Raw genomic sequence first — 14220 nt, 5'->3', positions numbered from 1 at the left:
GATTTTGGTGCAACACCGACAAACAGTTTAGGAATTTAGTTTCTAGCTCTTACGGTTCAAAATGCATTATCATAAATTGGACAGTTGGTGGCGCCAGAGGGATTGAGACTTCAAGATGGCTGTGGTTATTGTTCAGACTGTTTTCTCTTTGTGTACCAAATTTCATTGTTATTTCATCCTCATTGAAATCACTCGCAATGCCTTGTTAAGGCCTTTGCACACTGAGTCCCAAATTCGCATGCGAAATTTTCACACGTCAAAAAATAAATTCGACCTCACGTTATGTCAATCACGCTTGCACACTGCCTCCGAAACTTTCGTCCGTCAAAAACAAAATCGGAACAGGTTCGATTTTCTGCGTTTTTCGCATCCGTTTTTCCATCTACAGCTGATGCCCAAACTAAACCTGCTGGCAGTGCTGGGGAATGAATCGCCAGTGCTCAGATACCTACATATACAAATATTATTGTATCAAAAATACTACAATATTACAGCTATAATTATAGAACACCAACTCCCTGTAAACCGTGTGTGTGTGTGTGTGTGTGTGTGTGTGTGTGCGCGCGCGGATCCTAGACACTGCCAGTCTCTGTTCAGGATTGGAGATTGCTGGTCTTCTTTTTTATATGTGGCTCCAGTATCGCTAGCAAAGCCTCAAACTGAGCCACTGACATTCAGCTTTGAATCGGTCTGGATAATCCGCAGATCCTTGATAAGGAGGTGGAAGACGGCATTTTGTGTTGTTTTGCGTTTTTTTTCCGTAACGCATTCATTAATACGCATCGGACTCCGTGTGCAAGGTCAAGGTGCGTGACGAATTTTTCGGATCAAGAATACGAAAAAACGCATGCGGAAATTTCGGACTCCGTGTGCAAAGGCCTTTACTTGTAAATGGCAGATGAGTTCCTCATTTGGGGCTGAATGAGCTGAAGAGGGTCCCAGGCACAGATCTTAGATCAGTATCTGTAGATGATGTGTGTCCTCTAACAGACCAGAGTTGCCTTTTCCTCTTTCTTTGCACTGCAGAGCAACGAAACGCCTCACTACCATAAAATCGGACAGATCACCCCTGACTGGGCTGTTTGTTTTATAATCCCAGATGAGGACGCAACTCAGAACGCTATTGCCATTACCACCCGACAACTGGAAAACTGACCATTTTCCATCAAAACAGGAAGTGCGAGTGCAGCGGCTCATGGCTTCCACCAACAATTGAAAGGTCACTTTGTTTAAGGCCCATTGTGTGTGTGTGTGTGTGCAGTCATTTCTGCATGTGACGCAAGTGAATGTAGCCTGTAGACCTCCTGGACAGAATACACATGATTGTTTGTGTTTCCTTCACCTGTGTACAGGACGTCCCACACAGAAACACACTGATTCTGGAGCTGCGTTTCTTAAAGTGCTTCTAATGTGCTACAAATCCCAACTTTCTTCAGCTACAGACATTGTGGACTTTCATAATGTTTTATGACGAAAGTGTGGTATTCAAGCAGTGTCTAGCCTGAATATTTCTAATGTCTCCTTTAGAACAGTGTTTCTCAATCGCCCTCCAGCACTGAATGCCTCACTTAAAGGGTTAGTTCACCCAAAAATGTAAATTGTGTCATTAATGACTGAGCCTCATGTGGTTGGACACCCGTCAGACCTCCGTTCATCTTCAGACACAAATGAAGATATTTTAGTGTAAAGCTGATGCTCTGAAAGGCCTCCATTGGCTCAATGCACTTTACACTCTCAAGACCCTTAAAAGCCACTAAAGACTAAAGTTACAAAGTCCATCTCACTACAGCGGCTCTACAATAACTTTATGAAGACGAGAATAGTTTCTGTGCGCAAAAAAACCCTAAATAACGACTTATATAGTGATGACGATTTCAAAACACGGCATCATGAAGCTTTAAAGCGTTATGAATCAGTGAGTTGAATCATGATTCGGATCGCGTGTCAAACCGCCAAACTGCTGAAATCACGTGACTTTGGCGATCAAAACCACTGAATCGACTCACTGATTCATAACGCTCTGAACCGCTGAATCGACTCACTGATTCATAACGCTCTGAACCGCTGAATCGACTCACCGATTCATAACGCTCTGAACCGCTGAATCGACTCACTGATTTATAACACTCTGAACCGCTGAATCGACTCACTGATTCATAACGCTCTGAACCGCTGAATCGACTCACTGATTCATAACACTCTGAACCGCTGAATCGACTCACTGATTCATAACACTCTGAACCGCTGAATCGACTCACTGATTCATAACACTCTGAACCGCTGAATCGACTCACTGATTCATAACGCTCTGAACCGCTGAATCGACTCACTGATTTATAACACTCTGAACCGCTGAATCGACTCACTGATTCATAACGCTCTGAACCGCTGAATCGACTCACTGATTCATAACACTCTGAACCGCTGAATCGACTCACTGATTTATAACACTCTGAACCGCTGAATCGACTCACTGATTTATAACACTCTGAACCGCTGAATCGACTCACTGATTCATAACGCTCTGAACCGCTGAATCGACTCACTGATTCATAACACTCTGAACCGCTGAATCGACTCACTGATTCATAACACTCTGAACCGCTGAATCGACTCACTGATTCATAACACTGAACCGCTGAAGCGTCAAAGCTTCATGATGCAGTGTTTTGAAATCGGTCATCACTATATATAAGTCGTTATTTCGTTTTTTTTGCCCACAAAAACTATTCTCATCGCTTCATGATTGTTTGTGTTTCCTTCACCTGTGTACAGGACGTCCCACACAGAATTTCTTCAGCTACAGACATTGTGGACTTTCATAATGTTGTGGTATTCATGCAGTGTTTAGCCTGAATATTTCTAATGTCTCCTTTAGAACAGTGTTTCTCAATAAGGGTTCGCTGACCTGAATCGGGTGTGTCTGGAATCTGGATGTGCTGGGAATGAAATGCACAACTCAGGCTCATTAGAAAAACGGACCTGTGGCTAGCCTGACAAGCCAGACCCACAAGATGTTGGGTCTGGGAACTCACCATTGGCTGGGATCAATCCGAGAGGCGGGATAAACATCATTATGTTAAGCCCGCCCACCGACTCTATACACGATGTGATTGGCCTGACTAGGGATGCGCGGTATAACGGTACTGGGAAAATACCGGTATATATTTTACTTAAAACGGTACAATATCATGATTTTGCTCATTTTGGTATGGGCTACTGTTCCGGAGTTCACCGCTAGGTAGCGAAACCAGCAAATATGGCAACAGAACAAAATGAATACAGCAGTTGAATCTGACTCAACATGCCCAAAACTAATGAATAAAGAGAGTAGACGTGAAATTTGGCATTACTTTGCTTATAAAAGAGAAGAACCATCAAACCTTGCAGAGCATCGTACAAAACATTAAGAGATTGACAGGTGAGGGCATAAATCAAACAATCTAATTTAGACAATTATTTTATTTTAACACTGATCAACGCACATACATAAAATCGTATCGTTTAAATATAACGAAATCTCCAGCATTCGTTTCAACCAGTGACGTTTAGATTTCATCATATTTTACGATATAAATATCATATTTTATCATATTTTATTTCAATTTATATTTTTATTTTATATATTTAACGCATACTATTGCACTATTTACATTCACGAAAGACATAACCGACTGTGTTTATGTGATTATTCACTCAAGATGGACATTTTAGACATCATTGTGTGTGTATTTGACCGAGGAAAAACAACTTAATTTGGAATGCGCGAGCTCTTTAGGCTTGTGTGTGTGTGTGTGTGTGTGTGTTGTTGGTATGAGCGCATCTCAAAGAGCTCACATGTATTATGAAATGCTGTAAAATCGCTTGCATGTTCAAATTGGCAAGGTTTAAAAAGACGTGGGCAGTGATTTCCATCAGCTCTCCCGAAACGACAGTGAAAGTGTTGAATGTGAGCGCACAGATTGCTTTTATAGTTCAGGTGCGATGTCTTTTCGAGCCAGAAGTGATTTGCTCATTTTGAGAGCTAGAGAAGGAGACGCGCAGTATTGCTCAAATTACTTCTCACAAGAAAGTTTACAAATGCCTGACGTGATAATCTTTGTTGATTAATATAATAATAAACATTTGCGTTAATTTCCCGCTTCATAGCCCCCCAAACTTGCGAGAGTGAGTAAAATTATGCGCAATACCCGTGCCAAAATTCAGACGCAAAAATATGCCATCGATTTAATATCGGTACTTCGTTTTTTAAATTGTGGTATCGAGCCATCCCTAGGCCTGACTAGAGTTTGGTTTTTCCAGTTCGCAAGCCAACGGAGAGTTGCTAGACGGCCTGGCCTGAAATTAGATTTGCTGCTGCTAGTGTGCGTCTAGATTTCTAGGCTAACCTGTGGCGACATTTTTGCGCAATTATATTATGTTGCGTCTTACACGTTTCCCAACAGTTTCAAAGGGAAATGTCCAGTAAGTGGCGCTAAAAGGTTAATCATGTTTGAAAATAAAATGACACCAAACCCTAAACACAATTTTCACGATTTTAAAACCGTCAGATCACACACTGCATGACTATCTGGGGTAGACTGTAAAACATAGATTGTAAAAAAATATGGACGTAGTGTCTGTGACGTCACTCATAGGATCTGAAGAGCAGTTCTGAAGCGTAAAGTCGGGTCGAGTCGGGCCGTCGCCATCTTGTCATCGTGTGTCACTCTCGGATAACAGAAAATGGGCAAAGAGGCGGGACGTGGGCGGAGCTGAGGTGACGACTAACAGACAGCAGACAAACGGCAATCCACCTGTCACTCAAAGTGGCCACGCCCTTAATTATGGAGAACTTTAAGGCTTTATATAATGTAAACGAATGAGTTATAAAAACATGTCCCAGACTGTAAACATGTTTTTTAATTAAAATTAAATACCTTACATAGGTCTAAAGATTCAATGTTATTAACTTTGCACATTTTCCAAATTGAATCGCCAGGAGTTTGATTGACAGGCGATCTGACCAATCATAATGCAGAATCCGCCATTTTGTCCCGACAATCAAACCAGACAGGAGAGTTAGTAGGTTAACGACGGTGGACTTGAACTTGAAAAATGGTGTATTGACGTCTTTCTGTGGTTGAAACATAGACTGTAAAAAAATATGGACGTAGTGTCCGTGACGTCACTCATAGGATCTGAAGAGCAGTTTTGAAGCGTAAAGTCGGGTCGAGCCGACCGTCGCCATCTTGTCATCGAGTCACTCCCGGATAACAGAAAATGGGCAAAGAGGCGGGACGTGGGCGGAGCTGAGGTGACGACAAACGGCAATCCACCTGTCACTCAAAGTGGCCACGCCCTTAATTATGCAGAACTTTAAGGCTTTATATAATGTAAACGAATTGAGTAAACATTCCCCCCCTCACAGTCGTCATGAAGGGCAACATTAGCCGTACAGACCAAAAGCACAGTTTGTCCCAGACTGTAAACATGTGTTCTTCTGCTGTAAAGTTGGCCATTTTAACATGAGCTCAATGAGATTCTGCTCCTTCTGGAGTCTGTCTCTAGTGGCCAGTCCATCAACTGCAGTTTAAGGCACTTCCGTATCGGCTTCAGGAGAAACTGAGATGAACCTCACACTGACCGATGGATCGGCGACTGCATGACTTCACACAATAGGAAGAATCACCAACTCTCTCCGGTGGGCAAACTACATTTCCCAACATTTTCGCCCTTGAACGCTTGTTTTTCAGCGGGAATGCAATTAATTTGCTCAAAACAACACCGATTTGACCAATCGCATTAATGCTGCACTTCAGCCAGGACAGTTATTGTAATGCAGGCTACTTTTAATTAAAGCTACACTGTGTGATATTTTCCCCATCTAGTGGTGAAAAGGTAAATGACCATCCAGTGAATATTAGTTTCTGTTCCTCTCAATTCCGATTTCGTTTTAACTCCTACGGTGGCCGATTTAGTCCAAGATTAACATGGCTTCCAGTTCGACCTCGTCCACATTCGTCATCGAGTGTTAAAACGCCAAAGGCGAAGCTTGAATTTACGGGAATGTCCCTCTTTGGCTAATGTAGTTTCAAGATGGAGGGGCAACATGGCGACTCGCATTCGAACCCTCACCCGTATGTGTTTACAATGGCATATTATAAACTTACGAGAATACTTTATTACTTGAAAGAAGTAAATATACATCAATGAGCACATATATTTGTTAAAGAACTAAGTGTTTTTAGCTAATAATAACTTTAAAAAGTTACACAGTGTAGCTTTAAAGACATAGGTTTGCAAACGTCTCCTATAAACTGATTTTGAAATTAGACTAGCACTGAACAATGAACACAAAAGCCACACCACACAAATGGCTTTTAATTGGTTTATTTCGTTAGCAAACATGTAACTAAGTTCTTTCCATCGATCTGTTTTTTTTTTTTACTTTCACATTTAAATGATTTCACGAGGTTAACTTATACGGTTGTACCCTACCTGTGGTCAGTCTGCACAAATGCCGATCAACATGATTGTTAATAAACTTTAAAAAGACCAAGCATTCGATCTACGAATCGTTCTATAGCGTAGTTGGTGAGCGAATTTTGATGCTCTAGAGTGAACGCACAGTTAGGATCAGTGTTGGGGGTAACTCATTACAAGTAACTTGAGTTACGTAATAATATTACTTTTTCCAAGTAACTAGTAAAGTAACGCATTACTTTTCAAATTTACAACAAAATATCTGAGTTACTTTTTTAAAAAAGTAACGCAAGTTACTTTTTCACATTAATTTGACTGACAGCTCTCCTGCCCCCATGTTGAGAAAAATAAGTGCAGAGGCGTTGTGTGTAAACATGATGGTTATTGTAGTTCCAGACTAAATGTGAGCATTTATTTAACTTGCACAATAAAGATTCTGTACTCCTCAAAATTAATAAAATCAGTACTATGCAAACCTCCAATAATTAAATGTTAAATAAAACAATTTTATTTAAACAAAACTATTTTTATGCATAATCTACCTTTATATTTAATTTACCAATGTCTTGCTGCTGACCTTTGATGATGAAATTTACTAGATTTTTTGTTTTTATTGGTAAAACTTTTTTCTCCTGCATCCTATTCTACCATTATCCAGAGCTGCGCCCTCTACTGTTCATGCGTGAATTTGCATTCTTACCATTTTTATTATTTCAATTTTGGTATGAAGAGGTCTTTACCGTTGCACAAAAATATAACTTTTTTGTTATAAAAAACAAAACAAAAACAAGCCCAGCCCAGGTGAGAAAAAGTAACGCAAAAGTAACGTAACGCATTACTTTTCTTAAAAAGTAACTAAGTAACTCAATTAGTTACTTTTTAAGGGAGTAACGCAATATTGTAATGCATTACTTTTCAAAGTAACTTTCCCCAACACTGGTTAGGATGGCTTGAAGGTGAGTAAATCATGGGGTAACTTTCACTTTTGGGCGAACTAGCCCTTTAACCCTTAATCGTCCCTCAAGTCGGGTTTACGTTTGAGTCCCTCGGGCTCAGATACACCCCAAACTTTTACAGAGCGATTGCGTAAGGAAATATAATTTTTTTACATGGCAAACTATATATAATTTTTTTTATTTACTTCTCAACTATACATTTATGCTGTGTTTTTGTGGGTATTTGGTAGTTGTTTTACCTATTTACTGCACAAATACTTAACTATGTCATAAATTGGCTTATTAAAATCATTTTTTAATGAAAAAATCACCTAAATGAGGATCTTAAATAAATATAAATAGTTTTTTGACATTGCTCTATGTGTTAGGAATACCGCCATCTGTAGGTTTGTGGAAAAACTTTAGGAATTATAGTAAAAGAGAGAGAGAGAGAGAGAGAGAGAGAGAGAGAGAGAGAGAGAGAGAGAGAGAGAGAGAGAGAGAGAGAGAGAGAGAGAGAGAGAGAGAGAGAGAGAGAGAGAGAGAGAGAGAGAGAGAGAGAGAGAGAGAGAGAGAGAGAGAGAGAGAGAGATAGAGGTCCAGAGGGAAGTTATGCAGAAGTTAAGCTGCCTTTCATCTTTCTTTTATTTGCCCTTTTCCTTCTCTTTCTCATGATTGTTCATGTTGCATTTGTGCTCTAGTTTTTGTCCTTCATTTATGTATGAAAATCTTTCAGATTTATGCCAGTTTTGTTGATTTAATTTGCCAGTTTCTATAAAAATACTCTCTGTTGCAGTCACACACGTGTGTGTGTGTGTGTGTGTGTGTGTGTGTGTGTGTGTGTGTGTGTGTGTGTGAGACAGAAAGTTCGTTCTACTTTGTGTTTATGCTCTAGGACCAGACCTTGATATAAATGTGGAAATTTTCAGATTTATACTGGATTTAGTTGATTTTTTTTTACTAAAAAAGTGAAAAAAAAGTATTTTTTACACTTTCCCATTCATTTTCAATGTGGGGTTAATCTGACCCCGAGGGACTTAAACGGTAAAAATTTTTTTTAGATTATTTAGGAAAAGTCACAGAGTCTCATGGCCCTGAGATGAAGGAACACTTTTTAAAAATGGAGGAAAAGTCCAGTGGGGTCAGATGGAGCCCAAGGGCCGATTAAGGGTTAAGTTTAGTCAACTCAAATATCCAAGTTTTCACATAGTACATCTTCACATTTTAAGTTGACTAAACTTACAATTTTAAGTTTTTATTTGAAACACAATTTTTTAAAGAGATCTTTCTCCTGATCTTTTTAAATATTTAATTCTCATAAAAACAATAATATGGCATGACATACCTCTTTTTTTTTTTTTTCCTCTCAGCCAATTTCTGCAAGAAAATATAGCCCAAGCTTTTGCGTTGCCTGTAATTAACGTCTGAGAGCTTGTGGCGACGTTTCTCAGCCTAACGGAGACTTTAAAAGGCACTTGCGCTGTTTCTGGAAGTGAAAACAGTTGGTCTGATCTGCTTTGTAAAAGTTTAATATAGGATGACGAGACACACCAGCACAGCCCAAACGTCTACATGAGCCTGAAAACGGCTACATACTGTATGTAATCTTGCCAAAGTTTCCCACTGCAGATTTCATCATGAAACCTACACTGTCTAAAAAAATGCTGGGTTGTTTTGATCCAAATTTGGGTCAAATATGGACAATTAGGTTACATTTTTAACCCAAGAGTTGGGTTTGTACATATTTGACCCAAAATTGAGTTAAAACAACCCAGAAAATCACACGCTTCTCAAAGAAATAACTCTTTTTATAACATTTAAATGCCATTAAATATGCCTCTACTGAATGGAGACGCCATCAAATCCAGAGTTTGAAAGTCCCAAATCAAACATGTAAGGACAAATCTTGTAGCTCAGGCTGCCTTTCCAGTTGTATTGCTGAAGTAGCAGTGAAACATTATCCTGTTTGTGGGTTGTGGCCATTAAAGAGGAATTTAGCTTCCCGCGGTGGTTAGCATGAGACCGGTAACGGATAAATGTGGACCGTGCCAGAGGAGCGGTGCTGTATTAGGGATATGTTCGAGGTCTGCACCTGTCACGCTCTTACCAATTTACATTTTGACGAGGGTCTTACACAGTGTTTAACAGTTGATTGAGCATTTTACTACCAACTGTTTGCTTGGGAACATTTGCCTTGTATTACGCTAGGTGATATTGGCGCAATGTGACGCCGGGTATGACGCAAGTGTGTTCTGCTAATTTAAGCCGGACGTAGTTCTTATGTTCAGCGTCTCGTTGTTTAAATATCAAATACACTGGCCCATGGGAGTCTGGTCTGAGAACCAGGTGTGGAGCATTTTGAGGAACTGAAAACGATTGCGTCATTGACCAACAAAAACGGTCAATAGCGGAGTATTTTTTTGTTATTTAAAGGGTGTGTCAGTAATATGAGCCTATAGGCGGTGCACAACACACACACTCTCTGATTATTACACACACACAGACATGCAGCACACACACACACACACACACACACACACACACACATTTAAATATTAAAAATAAAAGGATTCCTCTCTGGAGAAGCGTTCAGGGTCTTCTCATGTCAATAGTGAATCCTCTCATTGCGCGAGCACAATTGGCTTTTAAAGGGAAAGGGAGATGAAACTCTATTTATTGCACGTTACGCCCAAAACACACCCATGACTCATTAAAGGGTTAGTTCACCCAAAAATGTAAATTGTGTCATTAATGACTGAGCCTCATGTGGTTGGACACCCGTCAGACCTCCGTTCATCTTCAGACACAAATGAAGATATTTTAGTGTAAATCTGATGCTCTGAAAGGCCTCCATTGGCTCAACTTTACACTCTCAAGACCCTTAAAAGACACTAAAGACTAAAGTTACAAAGTCTATCTCACTACAGCGGCTCTACAATAACTTTATGAAGACGAGAATAGTTTTTGTGTGCAAAAAAAACCCTAAATAACGACTTATATAGTGATGACCGATTTCAAAACAAGGCATCATTAAGCTTTGAAGCGCTATGAATCAGTGAGTCGATTCAGCGGTTCTGAGCGTTATGAATCAGTGAGTCGATTCAGCGGTTCTGAGCGTTATGAATCAGTGAGCCGAATGATGATTCGGATCGCATGTCAAACCGCCAAACTGCTGAAATTTGGCGATCCAAACTGCTGAATCGACTCACTGATTCATAACGCTCTGAACCGCTGAATCGACTCACTGATTCATAACGCTCTGAACCGCTGAATCGACTCACTGATTCATAACGCTCTGAACCGCTGAATCGACTCACTGATTCATAACGCTCTGAACCGCTGAATCGACTCACTGATTCATAACGCTCTGAACCGCTGAATCGACTCACTGATTCATAACGCTTCGAAGCTTCATGAGGCCGTGTTTTGAAATCGTCATCACTATATAAGTCGTTATTTAGGGTTTTTTTGCGCACAAAAACTATTCTCGTCTTCATAAAGTTATTGTAGAGCCGCTGTAGTGAGATGGACTTTGTATCGACGTCTTTAGTGTCTTTTAAGGGTCTTGACAGTGTAAAGTTGAACCAATGGAGGCCTTTCAGAGCATCAGATTTACACTAAAATATCTTCATTTGTGTCTGAAGATGAACGGAGGTCTGACGGGTGTCCAACCACATGAGGCTCAGTCATTAATGACAGAATTTTCATTTTTGGGTGAACTAACCCTTTAAGAGACGAGGAACGACCCTTTTGGATCATGAGCCGACCGGGTTTCCTGTCGTTAAACTAGTAAAAGTGGATTCGGACACGCCCTCAGTGCACCTGTGCCGCGAGCTTCAGACCTTGAGCTCAGATCTAAATACAATAGGGCCCATTGAGTTATGAAACATTACTATTTTTAATGTTTTTTGAAAGAAGTATTTAATGCTCCTCAACCCTGCGTTTATTTCTGAAGGATCATGTGACACTGAAGACTGGAGTAATGGCTGATGAAAATCCCATAGAAATACACACTTGGGTTTGTTGATGCTGATGGTGAGGAATTACAGCTGAAACATCTCATAATGACCCTCAAACTGAGGAGCATCCCTGAGAAACGTCCTCCTCGAGATTCGGGTTGAAGAACGAGTTCTTCCAATGTTTCATCATCGGACTCGCGCTGGGATTGATAGGGAAAAATTATGTCATCGTTACTGTCTTTACTGTAGGGATGTCGCGGTACCAATATGCCAGTAGTCGATACTAATACCATCAAAATTTTACGGTAAGCTGTACCAATTTCGGTACCACAGCTTTTTTTATTTTTTTATTCATTCAACTATTTAAAAAAATAATTAAGTGTACTAAGTTTAATATTTATGATGAAAATCATTATAAATAAATAATATAAATAATATAAACATTGAAAGGCTGTATGCTGTTTAAAAGTAAACATTGTTTATAAAAAAAAGATCAAGTGAAAAATAATCAACCATCTAAGCATTATTATTAGTAGAGACGTATTATTATTACATAGAGACGTAGCTAAATCTACATTTTTTTTAACCAAACTTTTATTTTGACGGGTTGCCGTGAAGACCTTTGAGTGTCTGTGTTCATGATGAGACCGTTTTCTCAAATTAAACCGTAAATTCTCATGAAGTGACGGTTTATGTGCTCCAGCGAGACGCTTCAGTAAACGCTCATAAAGTGCGAGATAAAAGTTAAGTAGCTAAACTAAACATTTCATATTTGGCAGCTGTTTTAGGAATGAAATGTTTAACTACCGATAAAAATACGAACTAATAAACATTTGTCTAATTTAACCATTAAAAAAAAAAAATGGGTATATAGATACGTATATAATTTACGTGATTTAATGTAATAATTAGCAACTGTCAATGTGAGAGGACAAGAAACATTAACAAATCCGTTTTCTTCATGCATACGTTTAATAATGAATGTGTACATATAGTGAATGAATTAAAAAAAAGTGATTTTATTAAACAATATTCTAAATATAAATTGACCCTATGTTTTGTTGACTGCTGTAGGAGGGGAAGAGAGGGCAAGATAAGGAGAATGAGAGAAAAAGAAAGAGTGATAGAGATGAGCAGGAATTGACAGATAATCTACTGTCCACTGAATAAGTTTTAAAGCTATTTCTCATTATTGTTTTGGCCTTCAAGCGTCTTGAAATGCACATATGAAGATCAGAGAAATCAACATTTTCTCGGGGGAGCATATCCCCGAAATCCCCCTACCTACCTAGTGTGTGTGTGTGTGTGTGTGTGCAGCAAAGTATAGGCCAAATAATTAAAGCGCCTTTGTTTCCTGACCAATTATACGTTAGTGATCCTACAAATGTACATTTAGTGACTTCTTCAAAACTTCACGTTAGCTTCGAGTTCTGTCACGTGAATTTGCGATTTAAACTTTGTGGGAAAGTTTTGATTATCCGTGCCAAATAACAGTGTGTGTTTGGACTGAAAAAGGTGGTACGTGATCTTGGTTAGTAATTTGACAACATTGTAGTAAATATGATGTGAAAAAGGTCCACTTTTTGGAACCCCCCCCCCCCCCCCCCCCCCCCCTTCACTAGGCACCAGAGGTGGACTGTAACTAAGTGCATTTACTTGAGTACTGTACTTAAGTACACTTTTTGAGTATCTGTTCTTTCCTTGAGTAGTATTTTTATGGAAACTTATGACTTTTACTTCACTACATTTGAAAGACAAATATCGTACTTTTTACTCCATTACATTTCTATCACGGCCCTTGAAGTAGAAAGTCGTAGCCGCTTTGAAAGTCAGTGGATGATTCGTTTTCGTCTTTTAAACATGATTTTTTTTTTTTTGTGCAGACAGCCTATCAGTAATCACTCTTGTAGGATCACATGAAGTTCAGTGATTTCCAAGTATTTTTTGAACACTAATCAATTGATGGCAAAATAGAAGGCGGCAGTTCCCAGACGCAGTGCGCGCAAACATGGTCATACTGAAAAGTTAAACTCAGAAGAGCAGACGTGGATAAGTGTGAAAGTGCACAGAAAGCTGCCTCTCAGACGCCAGAACACAAGAACTGAAGTTTAGTCTATTGAATCTACTAAAATCTTATTATAGTCAATTAAAACTAGACTAAAATGATGCCTAAAATGTTATAGTCAAAAGACTATGACTAAAACTAAATCAAAATTTGCTGTCAAAGTTAACACTTGTATGAAGTATGATTGGTCAAATGATTTTTATTGATTTAACCGCCAAGTTGCCATAGCCTTGTGGATAGAGCGCTAACGCTTAACGTTCCACAGTGATGTTAGTTAGCATGCTAAAGCGTAGTTAGGCTAACTGAAGTCCTTTCAGAAATATGTTTTTACATAATCCTGTCAAATAAACACAATGTAGAAACCTTTCTTTTCTAGCATGATTTTGACTTTGATAAGAGCTTTGTAACTTTTAAGCAAGTATTTAAATGAGTTCAAGGTATGCTAGCATGACTGGCTAAAACCACGTGCATTCATACAACAATGCAACAATAATAAAATAATCTGTTTACTTTTGATACTTAAGTACTTTTACTTAAGTGAAAATCTATCTTTACAACTTTCACTTGTAATGGAGCAGAGGTGGACAAAGTACACAACTCCATTACTCGAGTGAAAGTAAAAGTATTACTGGTCAAATATTACTCCGCTACAAGTAAAAGTTGTTAAAAACTATTTTTACTTAAGTAAAAGTACAGAAGTACTTGCTTTTAAAAGTACTTAAGTATCAAAAGTAAATTTCCTTTTTTATGTCAATGCATTATTTTATTATTGTTGCATTGTTGTATAAATGCACGC

At 39.0% G+C, this 14220-nt stretch overlaps 1 protein-coding gene across 1 annotated transcript in view; it reads left to right on the top strand.

The window, feature by feature from the left end:
• Nucleotides 1-14220, top strand: part of piezo1 (piezo type mechanosensitive ion channel component 1 (Er blood group)) — a 213562-nt gene that overhangs the window by 14625 nt on the left and 184717 nt on the right. The window lies entirely within an intron of this gene.

Source organism: Gobio gobio (assembly GCF_949357685.1).
Source record: "Gobio gobio genome assembly, chromosome: 2".
In the NCBI taxonomy this organism is placed as follows: Eukaryota; Metazoa; Chordata; class Actinopteri; order Cypriniformes; family Gobionidae; genus Gobio; species Gobio gobio.
The sequence above is the reverse complement of the archived record's forward strand: the minus strand, read 5'-3'. Positions and strand labels throughout refer to the sequence as shown.